Consider the following 13,702-nt stretch of genomic DNA (forward strand, 5'->3'; position numbering starts at 1 on the left):
TCAACCATCAATCTCTCTCCTATAATTATCTCAAAGCAAAAGTTATTTTTTTAGGGGGATGGAGGTTGGGTGGGTGGGGCAGGAATGAAGGATGGTTTGAGGATACGAGGGTGAAGCAATATGGGCAATAACTAATACCATTTACTCCTAGGGCTGCTTTAACTACGGACAGTTTCAACCGGGTCGATATCTTAAGCAATGGACAATTCTGTCCCCTGACGTCACTGGGTATATTCATCTTGACTGTCCGTTAGGAAGATTCATGATACTGTAAGATGATATAAAGGGATCGTCTTTAAGACCTTAAAAGATAACTTCAGGGAGAATTTGTTGTCTTGATAATAAAAGAAAAAGAGAGTACTGATAGTGTTTCAATATATAGCTACTCCGGTTTTCATGATATTAAGCATTAAAATATGCTTAATCTCTGTATAGCTGTTTTAAGGCTAACATTGATGATGACGTCACTTCCTCATTGTATATCTAAAGGTTGAGGTTAATCAACTCTTATATCAATTTTAATCATTCAGCCAAAACATCATGTTCTTATTACTATCATATAACAACAGAGAGCATCGTTGTATGACATTGAGCACCATCTGTTCTTGACACATTTGTATATGCATTGTTAACATGTCATGTGAGGGCTATAAAATGTCTTATTTATCCTATTGAGTTTAGTGTTACATCTGATGGAACTGATCTGATAGTCCAATAGTTAGACTACTTAGTCCAGTCACTTTAACTAATGAATGTCAACTGCTTAAAGGGTTGAAGTTGAAAAGAAGACATATACATGAGGAACAAAATGAATTCAATAAGGAAGATAGGTCTAAAAATAATAATGATAAGAAGAAAAAATAAATAAAACGAAAGCAAAAATTAAAAGAAAAGGAAAGATCTTCATTCCAGCCTGACTAAACTTAAATAAAAGATAATAATGTGTGTATTATGGTTCCAGTTCATATCAAATGTTACAAACACCAACCCGTTTATCACATAAATACGTGTGCAGCGGATTATGAAAATTTATTCAGGTGGGAGTTTCTCTTACCGTTTCAATAGTGTATTTTTCTTGTTTGTCGAGAATTCATAAGCAACTTCATATCACTAAATTCTTCTTTCAAACCATTTTACCGATTTGTTTTTATGAAATTAAAGGGGGGGGGGGATTTTGACAACCTCGAATAATTTTTAAAATAAGATAAAGATGCACTTGCTGTTATCATCATGAAAATATTGGGATTATCAACTGCATTGATTGCCTTCTTGTTGTGACCATGATTGGTCCATTGTGTCAGCAGCCAGTGTCTTTATCGTCTGTACTATATCAAACTGATTCGAAAATCATCTGCAGAGGTTTTCGAGATTTGCGGAATAGTGTCGGAGCCTCTACAATTCCTTTTGTACGAAATACTCGCCTAAACATTAATATAATCATGCTTTTCGGGATTTTTTGGGGGGGCGAAAATTGACAGCATTTACAACCTGATCTTTAATCTGTAACTTCAGCTAGAATGTCTGTCCTACAGATACAATGAAAATTATATCGAATTATATCTCGGCGGTTATTTAATTTTTTTGTTAAGTTTAGAGACATGAGGTGGATGGTAACGTTACAGCCAGACATTGCCTACGTGCTATTTGCTCAAATCGTCGGAGATAAAATGAATGGCATCTATCATCGATGAGGCATGTGTGTGTAAGGTTCATATAAACTCACTGCAAGTTATCAATAATAAAGATATAGAGCGATTGTTGGCCATCTGTATTGAGCTAATGTACTAAACACAGTCGTTAGAGGTCGAAACTAATGAGGAGAATGAACCAAAATGTGACGTAAGAATTATTCAGATAACATAAGCGTGTGGATCGTGAACCACGAAGGTTCAACACTAACACATAAAGTCCATCACAAAAGCTAAAAGCGTTCGAAGCATTTCCGTTTTATAGTGATAAATTTGCAGCACACGTTTCTGCACGAGTTTGACCAATTTTATATATAGCCTACTAAAATCGCGAGCCGGTTATTCGATATGAACGACGGAGAAGAGGGAGTTGAGGTGTGGATTTATCTGTCATTTTTATTTTGCCGTGTCTAAACATGTACAATAATAACCCAGCCTCCTGTAATCATTGAAATTCGAGTCAATGTTACAAGTTTCACTGCATAGCACATTGGTATACCGACGTAAAAGCATGCAGTACCTGGTTTCATTTCTACGAGGAAATTGACAGCTAGCTATCCGTCAAATTATCATTCTGTGTTTTGTCATTTTGGATTTTTCCTTAAAAATTTCGAAAGGTTGAAAGTTTGAGGGAAACACCGAAATCATTCAACAGTTTATTTGGACCTTTCGTTATGTCCTCATACACTCTCCTTCTTTATATAATACCTGCACCTAATTATGTAATTATCCCCAATTTTCAAGAAAAGTTGATATTTTGAGATTAAAATAGTCTGTTGACCATTGTGAGATAAAACGTTACAATTTCAAGGAATAAATCGAAATATTTGGAAGATATCAGGATTTAAATTTGTGTCATGAGTGTGTCATTTTGTCAGGTCATGATGACAAAGTGTTGCCAGGAGGTGGAAAATGGCTCTTCCCTTAGCTATTCTTTTCTCTCTATTCATTTTTCCTTCTTTCATTTCAAGCTGAATTTACACACTTGACACAAAGCTTAACTTATCAGGTATATGCTCAGAAATTCAACATGTTCGATCCACCATTGTTTTGTGAAGCCCAACTTTATAACGGAAAATATGTCCTGCAATAGATAATAAGTATATAAATATCAAAGCAAATGAGAATCGGTCTGTAATATTTTTATTTGTTCAAGCCATCACCTTTGTCTGTCAAAGAACTTTTAAGTTGCTATTTCCCTGTAGGGTGGAATAAACATGTTCTTACCTTTTTCTTGGGGGGGGGGGGGGGGTTATGTCGTTCATCTCTATCACATAGACACCTGATGATGGTTGGGTGTGCTTCTGCTACCTTAACTAAGACTCTTCTAAGAAGGGTATGTAAATATATTATTAGAAAATTATTTTGTATACAAACATTAACAAATGCCACAAGTAGCGGCGAATTAGGTATAGGAGGCTGAAATTTTATGACAATAGCCAGATGCGATTGAAGGATCTTGTGAAGACGGGGCATTCCCGCCCTCCCTCCTTGCGCACGCCATTGGATTTTAGTGCTGTTACCAGATAATGGTACCGGTTTGGAACCACATCGTGACCGGGTTTGCGTTACTTTGACCTAACAGCGTAATGCAAAAACATAAATGTATCTATCCACTTGTATAAATAACGAATTGTAAACGAATTTAATTTTCAGTCTTCTATTTGCTCATTTGGAACCCATGAAAGGGGTTTTCTTACATAATCGTCCCTTGTCCTACCGAGGGGATACCATTACACGGTGCTTTTCATGGACCTTAAGTGTCCTTGAAGAGTTCGAGTTTGATTTCCCAGATTGCGAGAAACTATATATGCAACCAAAGTTGATTTTGCAGCAAATGATAATAATGAAAGCAAATGAGCCTCACGGACGTACCTCAAGTAAGAGTAAATTAATGTCCATATGGTTAATGTCTTTTTGTCGCTATATAGTCATCACTAATTGAATGCTTGACACGTGTTACCGGAAGCCGATTAAAGCGCTAAATGTTCACTGTGATTCTCGACTGCTCATATAGTGCGAACATCTTGTCGTACAGGTTGGCGAAGTATATGAAAGCAAATGGACCACTTGAATGGCATTAATCTCTATTGTTATTAATTTGTTTCAAATAAGGCAGATGTGGTTCGCCATTGAGTATCGATAAAGTCCATTAGTGAGTTACGTGTTCGACATAACGGGGAATACTTGGTATTCCAGAAATGGCAGTTATCTTCATCTGTTCATTGTTTATCAGAATGCAGTTAATTGACTTATGAAACAAATAGAATAAAGAACAAGGAATCGGTAAACATTCTTCCGAGATCAAACTAGTTTTATCCTGAATCGTATACAACTAACAGATGAACCGAAGAGTTGAAGACATTCCCGAAGATGATGTGAAGTATATCTTTTCCCTTTCGAGGGGAATGGTGATACACACCTGACGATGATCACACAGTCACAGTCTCAAGGAGACTGGGGTTGAGAGCGGATCAGTCGTTCGGTAGTTTGGTTTTCGTGCCCAGGTTCTTTCCTGGGTGACTTTTTTTTAAGTATCCCCGGTATTCAATCATGGGAGAATGATCGACAGATAGATTTTGCTGACACTTTATAACTCAATGAAATAATGAATAAGGCAGAAGTTTAGTTTTGATATGTTATAATACAAAAAAACAAACAGACAACTTTGAGTCCAATAATGTTTCTGTAGCTATTCCAGTATTTTTCAAGATATGTTTCGATAAAAGATACTTATTTCTGGAATATTCGTTTAGGCTAACTTGATGGTGACGTCGGCTCCTCATGGTAGTTCTTATAGTTAATGTAAATCCGTTGGTTTTGAGGTCAACCAGAATATGTTCGTTAAACTTCATATAAGCAACAGAGCACCCTTGGATGGAATTCAACACCATTTGTCCTGAATAAATTTGTAATAATTATAAACATGACATTTGAGACCATATAATCTTAGTTTTTTCCATTGAGTTTTGTACTAGTGCAACTGATCGAGGAACTAGTTAACTAAAAGGTCTAGTCACTTTAACTAGTGAACCTCAACTGTTTAAAGGGTCATTCCAAAAACAATAACAAAAAACAACAAATAAGTAATTGTGTTATATGAATACAACCCTAGCTAGACTGGGAGCAGTGGTTTCTAACGGTCCACGGCATATCAAAGTTTAATTTGTTCCTGAAGTTATCAAAATACAATACGGGGTATTTTTTTGGTGAATCTCAAACAAAGTTCTTAAGAATCACTGTTTCCGAAACTACCTACTATCCGGTATGAGAATTTGCTACAACACTGTGGCTTAGAACGGGACCATATTGACACTCTCGTTTTCTTGCAAAAGTGATATAGGCCTAGATTAAATGCTATGTATATGAAAATTAAATCTCATGGTCTTGCTGGCTTGTATGTCATTGACATTGCAACGAATATAGCTTGTTTTAGTTTAGGTTGTGTAAATCTTTGCCAACACATTTATGTCATCAATGAGTTTAAATAAGTTCCTGCAAGCTCTTTGTGAACCGAATGACTGTTTGAATGTTTTGCTTGGCTTACCACAAATAACCCATAACAATAAAATTCATTCCACCTTCAGAGTGACTAGGAAAAAAACGGCTTTTAAGGAATTCGATGGCGCTAGTTTGAAACAGGGTGTTATTTAATATGAAATAATTATATGGCTCTTAAAGGCATCCGTAGATTCACTTTTAGGAGAATAGCGCCTCATCAGGCCACGTATTCAGTGGACGGTGGCTGCAAGCATGCCGGTCGCAGTGAGTGTAACCCCTCTGGCCAAAGGCAAGGATTCACGCACGCCACCTAGTACGCTTCTGGTCGATTTGACCGACCCTCTGCGCATCCTCCCGGGTTCTTTTGCGACAACAAGGGAGACATGGTGCGGGATCCTAGGCCACAAAAAAGCACCATGCCACAGCCAGAGGTATTATCGCCAGAGGCCTGTCTTGAACCCTAGCCACGATTTACACGACCGACGAGGAATGAGTCTTTCGTCACCCTCTTAACAGCATCGGCCATCACATCAGCTAGTAAATTATATGGTTGAATTAATATATCAAGACTTCAGCGTCGATTGATGAAAGAGAAAAAGAAATTTTTAAACGTGTATAATCATTGATGGAGTCGAACTCAGTTCATCAGGTTACCAGTCCACTGCTCTACCCTCTGAACCATTTGAAGAGTTAACTTTCTACGAGCTTAAATTGGTATTATTGGTTGGATACAATATATTGCTAACAGTGAACGAAACTGCCATTAACGAAATCCCTATTCATCCTGTTTTACTCTCATTAGAACAACGGATCTGAATATCTTTATTAACAAGAAGCTCACGCTTGTCTTTGTTTACATTGCAGCAAGCAGTAAGAATGTCGTTTCCTTCCAAGACGTAAATGCACAATAGGCTTATGCCCCGATACTATCGATGACTTCGAAGCAAGCAGTAAAAGAAAACGGATTCCGTGAAATCTTCTTATTCACAATTAAAAGGATGCTTAAGATTATGCTCGCAAGAGAGAGGTATTGCTGTAAGTTGTGTTCTTTTACAACTATATTCTATGCAGACAATCATGAACTGTAGTAAGCCTGAAATTTCAACAAACAATACCTATTCACATTTCAGTACCGTTTTGAATAAGGAAGGGACAATGTTTATTAAGTCAAACACGTTAACTACATGTGACTAACCTTATTTAGGGATCTGAATGGCTAAAAATAGCACGGTTATTAGAAATCCGAAAATGGATTCATAGGATTTTGAGTTTATACAAGTAGTTTTGGGAAACACGAGGATCGGGAATTCGTCAACTACAACTTCTTTGTTTAGTCCGCAGTGACTTGAAGTGCTTATTGATCCTCTGAAACTGCGGCATTTGTGTGTATAGCCCCCCCCCCCCCACCCCAAATAACTGTGTTCCACAGATATACAGATAGGTGTATTTAGCTTAATACAAAATATTAGAATCATCTTTATAAATATCAAATTTTGATCGATTAGCAGCCAATTTGATCACGTCGTTTACAATTATTGTATTTTGCAAGACTGAATGGTAACGAGGAAGGGACGGTGAGGAGAACGGGCTTTGCATGGTTCTTTAGCTTTTATATGTGCAATACAAGTCAACATATATATGACATGGTCAACTACATTAACAACTATAATCACTCATATAAAACACAAGCTATAGGAGGCAATAGCATCCCTTTCATGGTCATAGCTATACCCTCCCTTCACCGCCGCCCCTCCTTCCTACACCATTTGCCGGTACGTTACTGAACCATGAACATTGTATATTAGATATCTATGACAATGCAATATTCAATTGCATAAGTTTCCGATGAACAGAATAAAGATAAAGTTTCCTCCTTCTTCTGCTGATTTGGTATTTGAATTGCCTCTCATATAGAGTATGGGTTTGAAAATTAATCCAAAACGCATCCAGAACTCTGCTTTACTTTCACTTCATCACCTGACCAAATTTATTCATGTAACTTATTGAATATTGAATAAACATCATGTTACAAAGTATTCTTTGAGCTGTTGTAAGTTTGAATCAAAAGGAAGGAATAAACCAATGAGAACATGTGAACTATAGATATTCTTTGCATTTCCTTTCAAGTCATTGAAGGATTAGAGATTACGTTGATCCAAGAATTATTCTCCATGAAATTGGAGGAATGCTAAAAGGGAAAGCATTCTTGTAAGAAATTCCAAATGAAAATAAACACTCTATGCAATCATAAAAGAGCTTTACATGCTGCTTGATTCTTCCTATGGATTTAAAATTAACGAAATTAGATCGAAAGAAAGTGAATAATACAACCGTGGCCCACCTCTTTTCAATCGCATGAACTATACGATTGACAGAGGCTCACTAGTAAGGGATTCTCCCTAGCAGGGATTCTCCCATTGTGCGAATGAGTGAGGGGTATACTAATGTACGTAACCATGGTATTAGGAACTGGTATACCATTGGGTAACAAGCAAATGTGTCACGCTAACTCCAATGCATGATAAGCAATTATTGGCTTGTTATCAACTTGAATCGTTCTATTGTTCCAAATTAGTTGACAAAGAAATAGAGAATTCTTGTAGCTAAGATTACAATTGAAATTTAACAGATAGTAGTAAACTTTGCATATGCAAGATATGATTCCGCCAGAAAGAACTCAAATCACCGAAATATTTATCCTAACACACCGACACACATCCAGACAACACACGCTGCACACAAATTATTTGTGTATAACGTATTTAATTGTTTTTTTGTTGTTTACTGTTTGAATGGGTAAATCTTTGATAATATTACCGTCTCGTTTCAATCTGCCCGACGTTTCACTGAGTGACGTCACGCATTTAATTGTTATCAGATACCTTTATTTTTTTGAGTAACCTTCCAATGTGTTTCTGTCAGGATGTTTAGAATTCAACGCCAAAAAAATGCAATTTTCACATTACCACGTGTGATTGAACAATCTGATAGAAATTTTACCAGAAACTTTCACTTTCTGTCAAAGCCGACATAATTGTAAATAAACAAACTTTTAAAACCAGAAATTCAGTTTTCATATCTGGGCTTAATTTGACATAATTTCGTTACGTAACTAACCAGGCTGTACATTTCGAAGCGGTTACAGATAGATCATCTATAAAGGAGGTCGAGTCGTCTTCAAGTTATTTGATAAAAAACATCTCAATAATATACCAAACGTTTTTGAATAACAGTTGGGAGAGGTGAGGTTGCCAGAAGCCCCCCCCCCCATACACACCCTCCCCGACCCGTCTCCTCTCTCTGTACAACTGTACGGTGGGCCGGTGGGCTGGGGAGCCTGGTAAAAATTACAGCCAATTTTCACAGTAGTTAATAGAATACAGACGGGCTGTGTAGAAATGTATTTTTAACTGTGGGAATCAGCTCATGAAATCACCAATTTAGTTAGTCTGTTAGTTCGTAACAAAAGAACGTGCAACTAGCAACCCGTTCCGTGCTAATGGACTTAATTTAGGCATTTTTCAATTTTTTCAAGCATGTTGTCACAAAATGCTTGAAAAAACTAAATAAAATCCAGTCTAAACCATATATTTTTGTCTATTATATTTTTGTTTACGTTTTTCTTTTTCCTCAGTTTAATCAAGTGTTGCTTCTTGAAAATGATTTTTGGGACATTTTTAAAGGATTATTGTAACCTACAAAATTGAGAAATATAGCACCATTTTGCATCTTAACTTCAAAAAACTTTTAATGGGACCCTTCCCACAGGACGGCGATCACTATGTACGTAGCATATCAATGAATAATGGGCCGGTCTAGGTGGAAAATGCCCAGGCCAGTTTTAAAACCCAGTCCGCCTGTGAATACATCTCACTAACGAATTCCTTCAATTAATAATCATTGTTATAAAAAAAAAAGTTAGGTAGTGCGATACCTATCATGAAATAGAGCAATGTCTCTTCTATCACTTTATTGATGTTTGATATCGGTTACATTACTTCTAGCTTCGCCAAAGTTTCGATTGCAAACAAATAATTATATTTATGATTGTAATAAATTCCACTACAGCGTGTACAAACTACCGTTACAACTCAATGAATAACGAAATGTTTAAATATAATTATCTTTATTTATAGAAATAGTTAGGTAGTGCGATGCACATCACGTAATAGGGCAAAATCTTTTCTATATCACTCTATTAATGTTTGATAGAGGTGACATATCTTCGCCAAAATTTCGATTGACAAAGTTTATTTTATTTTTGTTTGTGTTAAATTCCAGTACAGCGTGTATATATAATTATCGTTACAAATCATTCACTAATGAAAAGTTTATATTTAGTTATCTTTAGTTATAGAAATAACCTTTCTACGACACAGACTCTTGGTCTCTTGCTCGGAGCGGAAAAGCTATCGATTCTCTCATCAATATGGTTGACGCTAAAGAATGATTTTTGCGAAGTTCAAACTTTCATGACACTGTCTTCTTGGCCAGCACCCTAGCATTACAGACAGAATTTAACTCTGTGATATCTGATTCCACATACACTTTACAGGAACGTCAAACCGGCAACCACCGGTGGTATGGTTGCGTTCTCCGCAATTGTAGCATCCGCTTTGGAAATATTTACCGTTTTGCCCGCTTATTTTGCTATGAGGACCGCTGAGTCTGGAGAACTGTGGTTGGTATCGTGCTCTGAAAGGTTTGTACTGGTAGATTAGTCATCCTATCGGCTAAAAGTCTCTTATCACGCCAGTCGTAGCTTCTATAGGCTGTAAACTGTGTGATTAAGATGGGGGTTGCTTTATTAGGGGCCGTGCATCGATCGAAAAGCCTGGTCGGGCGCGGAGACAAAAAGGCCCAATAGCGGTGAACTTTTCGCGAAGTTTTGAGTTCCCCGTTTGTTCAGGTGAACACCATATAGGGTGTGAAAAGTGTAGAGTCAATGTCCCCATCACCATACAAAGAAGATCTGAGATAATCAAGAAAACAACTCTTTCAGATGAGAATTGATATGATATAGACTGGGAGCCTGGTCGCTCCACAGGGTCAGGGGCCCGAAATGTAAAGCTTTGGGATATAGAATAAAGTCATTATGTCGTCTAAAGTCGAATTATGACGTCGAAGTAAGGTAACCAGATGTCTCCGATTTTCGGTAATTTTCTTAATACTGTTTGCACTACTCTATGCAGACGATACTATTGTATTAGTTGAAAGTGAGATCGAACTTCAAAATGCACTTGATGGAGTCATAACGTATCGCGATACCTGGCAAATGAGTGGACACGCAGCTAAAGCTAAAGTAGTTATATTTTGAAGGGGAAAAGTACTTGGCTGTCATGTAATAGCTGTAATGTAATAGCACGTCTGGCCTGCTCCTTTTATCTCCAGGTCCCTCGGAGTGCGTGGACGGCTTCTTTGAACTACTTGTTTACTTCTCAGCTCTCCGGAAGGACTAGTGATTTCTCACGTTAATTTGTAATGTATTATATTGCTTTGGCTCTCTGTTACAAGGCTACATTTATGTCAAATAGGTCAACTTTACAATGACGCGTGAAGTAATCCACCTTAAGACACTTGTATCTTGGCGCATTCTAAGCAGCTCACGTTTTAGATAATAGCTCCCATTGGTTAGTTTTAGCAGTGAGGTCATCACTAGTGGCAACACGTTACACACTAAACTCGTCACTTGCCCAGGCCGATAGAGCATATAGATAGGCAGTGGCGTCACCAGACTTTTCAGTCTGGGGGGCACCATCATTTGATGGGGGGTACTTAGGTGGATACGGATCGCCGTCCTGGGGGAGGGGTCTAAAGGGAGGGGGTGCCCCTTCCCCTTTGGAAAATTTTCGCATACGGAGGATGGGCTAGATGCAAAATGGTGCCACATTTGATTCTAAATTCGATCTGAAGATATCTCCAGAAATTGCTATTTTTGAGATAATGATTTTAACAACGCGCAGAATTTTGCAGAGGATATGAACCACATGCTGTCGATATTATGCCTAACCCTATCAATAGAACCTACATTTGTTGAATTAATGTGTGCATGACCCCCGACTCCTTTCTTGTCCTTCTCGTTTTCTCCCATTATCTATTAAGATGTAACAGATTCCAGCATCGTTATTGGCTCCTATCAGGGATCTCACCATGCAATCCAAAGTTTGATCACACATCGAGTATGGCTCAGTATGCAGGTGTGAACATTCGCCATTTGTTCCTACAAGCATAGTAACCTTAAATGACCTCTGCACCCCCTACACAACAGGGTTAATATATGGCAAGGTGACCATATTTGCTTGACTGGAATCTGGGACATTTATTGCGTGACTGATATGGGGGAAGGGTCTAAGGGGAGGGGTGCATAAGGTGCTTATATGTAAAATGGTTATACTTAGCACTTTTTAAATCAATTTTATTTAAAAAATGTAGCGTTTTCTTAGATGAAATTTACTTACTTTACGAAAGAGTGCTAGGCTAGATCGAGCTAGCATATTTTAACAGTGTTTCCACTTTTACACTGGCCCACCTGAAATACTGGTTAGTTCCGTTCTGCGACTGCACACGTGACTAAATTTTGTTTTTACAATTATTGTACCAATAATGTGGGATATTTTCAAAATTCCTGAACATTTTGACGAATCGGGGACATTTTTGGGGACACTTGTTCATCAGGGACAGCACACTGTAATCGCGGACTGTCCCCGAAAATCGGAGACGTCTGGTCACATTAATATATGGGTTCACAAATATAGGCAAGTATGGTGCCTGCGGAATTTGATTGGACTGCACCTAGTGATTTTCTGAATATTCGTCCTACTTCCTAGGAAATAAAAACACGGCTGCAGCACAGCCAGAACAGGGAAATTCATTGTTTTGAACGATGAGCCATGTAGCTCGCGAAGCGGACGTGTATAGCCGCTGGTATGGCGTGAGCACTGACACATTCAATGTAAATATCGACACCTGTTGTGATGGCGCGGGTTACGACTTCGATACCCGATGGTCAAGGATAAACTTTTTCATTTTTTTCGCAGCTCATTTGAAGAAAATACGAATTACTGCGTGCTCCTCCCCCCCCCCCCCTTGGCGACGCCACTGTATATAAGAGTTTCAACTGACATGTCCTACCCACCATATGATAGCTAATGGCTTGGGGTATCGTAAAACATTCAACTTTTGCCACCAAGACAAGTTTAGATTTTGAGCTCAATGCTTAACATAGTGCTCCCCAACCCATCTGCCAGCTGTTGAATCTTCTTGTTTCACCCAAGATTTTCTAAATCACCTTCAATCCTCAAGATGTTTGGACCATCAGGAGTTTATTTCATCCCCTTCAACATCCAAAAGAATGGTGATAACTTGGAAAATTCAAAACTGTAATCAATACAGTAGGTCACTATAGGGCTATTTTCCGACAAGGGTTGACCTCTCGGGCGGACGTGCACAACTTTAACTGTGGTGTAATACCTGTGGATTCAATGTCAGCAGATGTTACTTGTATGTGAGCAATGATGACTTCAACCAAAGAATTAAGTTTACTTTTAATTTGCAGGCTGTTTTAAAAATTCACTGCTATCAACACAGGTCGTATTTCTATAATGCTTTTGAGAAATGCTTTGTTTAAATATGCTAGACTCATCACTTAAAATGGCAGATCAACTTAGTCCAACACACATACCATAATTGGGTTAGTTCCTCAGATGCAATGCAAAACTATATTGGAAAACAGGAATTTTACTGCATCAAGTGACATGTCAACAGTGTATCATAAATTTGCCCACACAGTGTTTCATGTCTTGCAAGGGTGCTCAGTCATTTATATGAAATTAAAAGAACTTGTTTTGGTTGTTATCATAACTTAGTAAACAATGAAGCATCATTAACATTTAGACCTACACCGAGGAGCTGTTAAGCCACATATGCTTCAATTTGTTGTTGTCTGCATTTATTACAATATTTATTTTCTGTAATGGAGATGGTTCTTCCAAATGTTGACTCTAACATATTGCACCTTGTTACATGACAGAATGAATGCATTGGTTCCATTGTCAGTGCTGTTATTAAACATTCTACATTAAAAATATGAAAGGAAAAACAAAAAGAAATTAAAGGTTTCAGATCCTAATGGCACTATGACATCAAAGAGTTACAAAATGACAGCTCCAAGATATGACTTTCAGACTAGGATATCTCACATTATATTATTAAGGCATTGAAGACTCGCCCCAAACAGCGTGCGACCATCTGAAAAAGTTAACTTTCTGTTGCTTGCAAGTGACGTTTTGTTCGTGCCGCTACAAAATGCAGACAGTAATGAAACGTGGTACCTTGTTATCTTTAGCTGGACTAGATATGTCCATCGCTGTATTGTTTGTACACTGTGCTGTGGGTATTGACCGCAGCTGTATGCACTGACTGTACACTAGTGTCTAATTACTGACGGTAGCAAGCTGTGTGCGTATTTTCTGGGATCGATGATGGTGTCTAACACTTGTTACACCTCATTCAAA

The 13,702-nt window shown here is 37.9% G+C and overlaps 1 protein-coding gene across 1 annotated transcript in view; it reads left to right on the top strand.

The window, feature by feature from the left end:
* LOC139970053 (uncharacterized) overlaps nucleotides 1–13,702 on the top strand; it is a 491,924-nt gene that overhangs the window by 225,039 nt on the left and 253,183 nt on the right. The window lies entirely within an intron of this gene.

Source organism: Apostichopus japonicus, chromosome 7 (genome assembly GCF_037975245.1).
Source record: "Apostichopus japonicus isolate 1M-3 chromosome 7, ASM3797524v1, whole genome shotgun sequence".
Taxonomy (NCBI): domain Eukaryota; kingdom Metazoa; phylum Echinodermata; class Holothuroidea; order Aspidochirotida; family Stichopodidae; genus Apostichopus; species Apostichopus japonicus.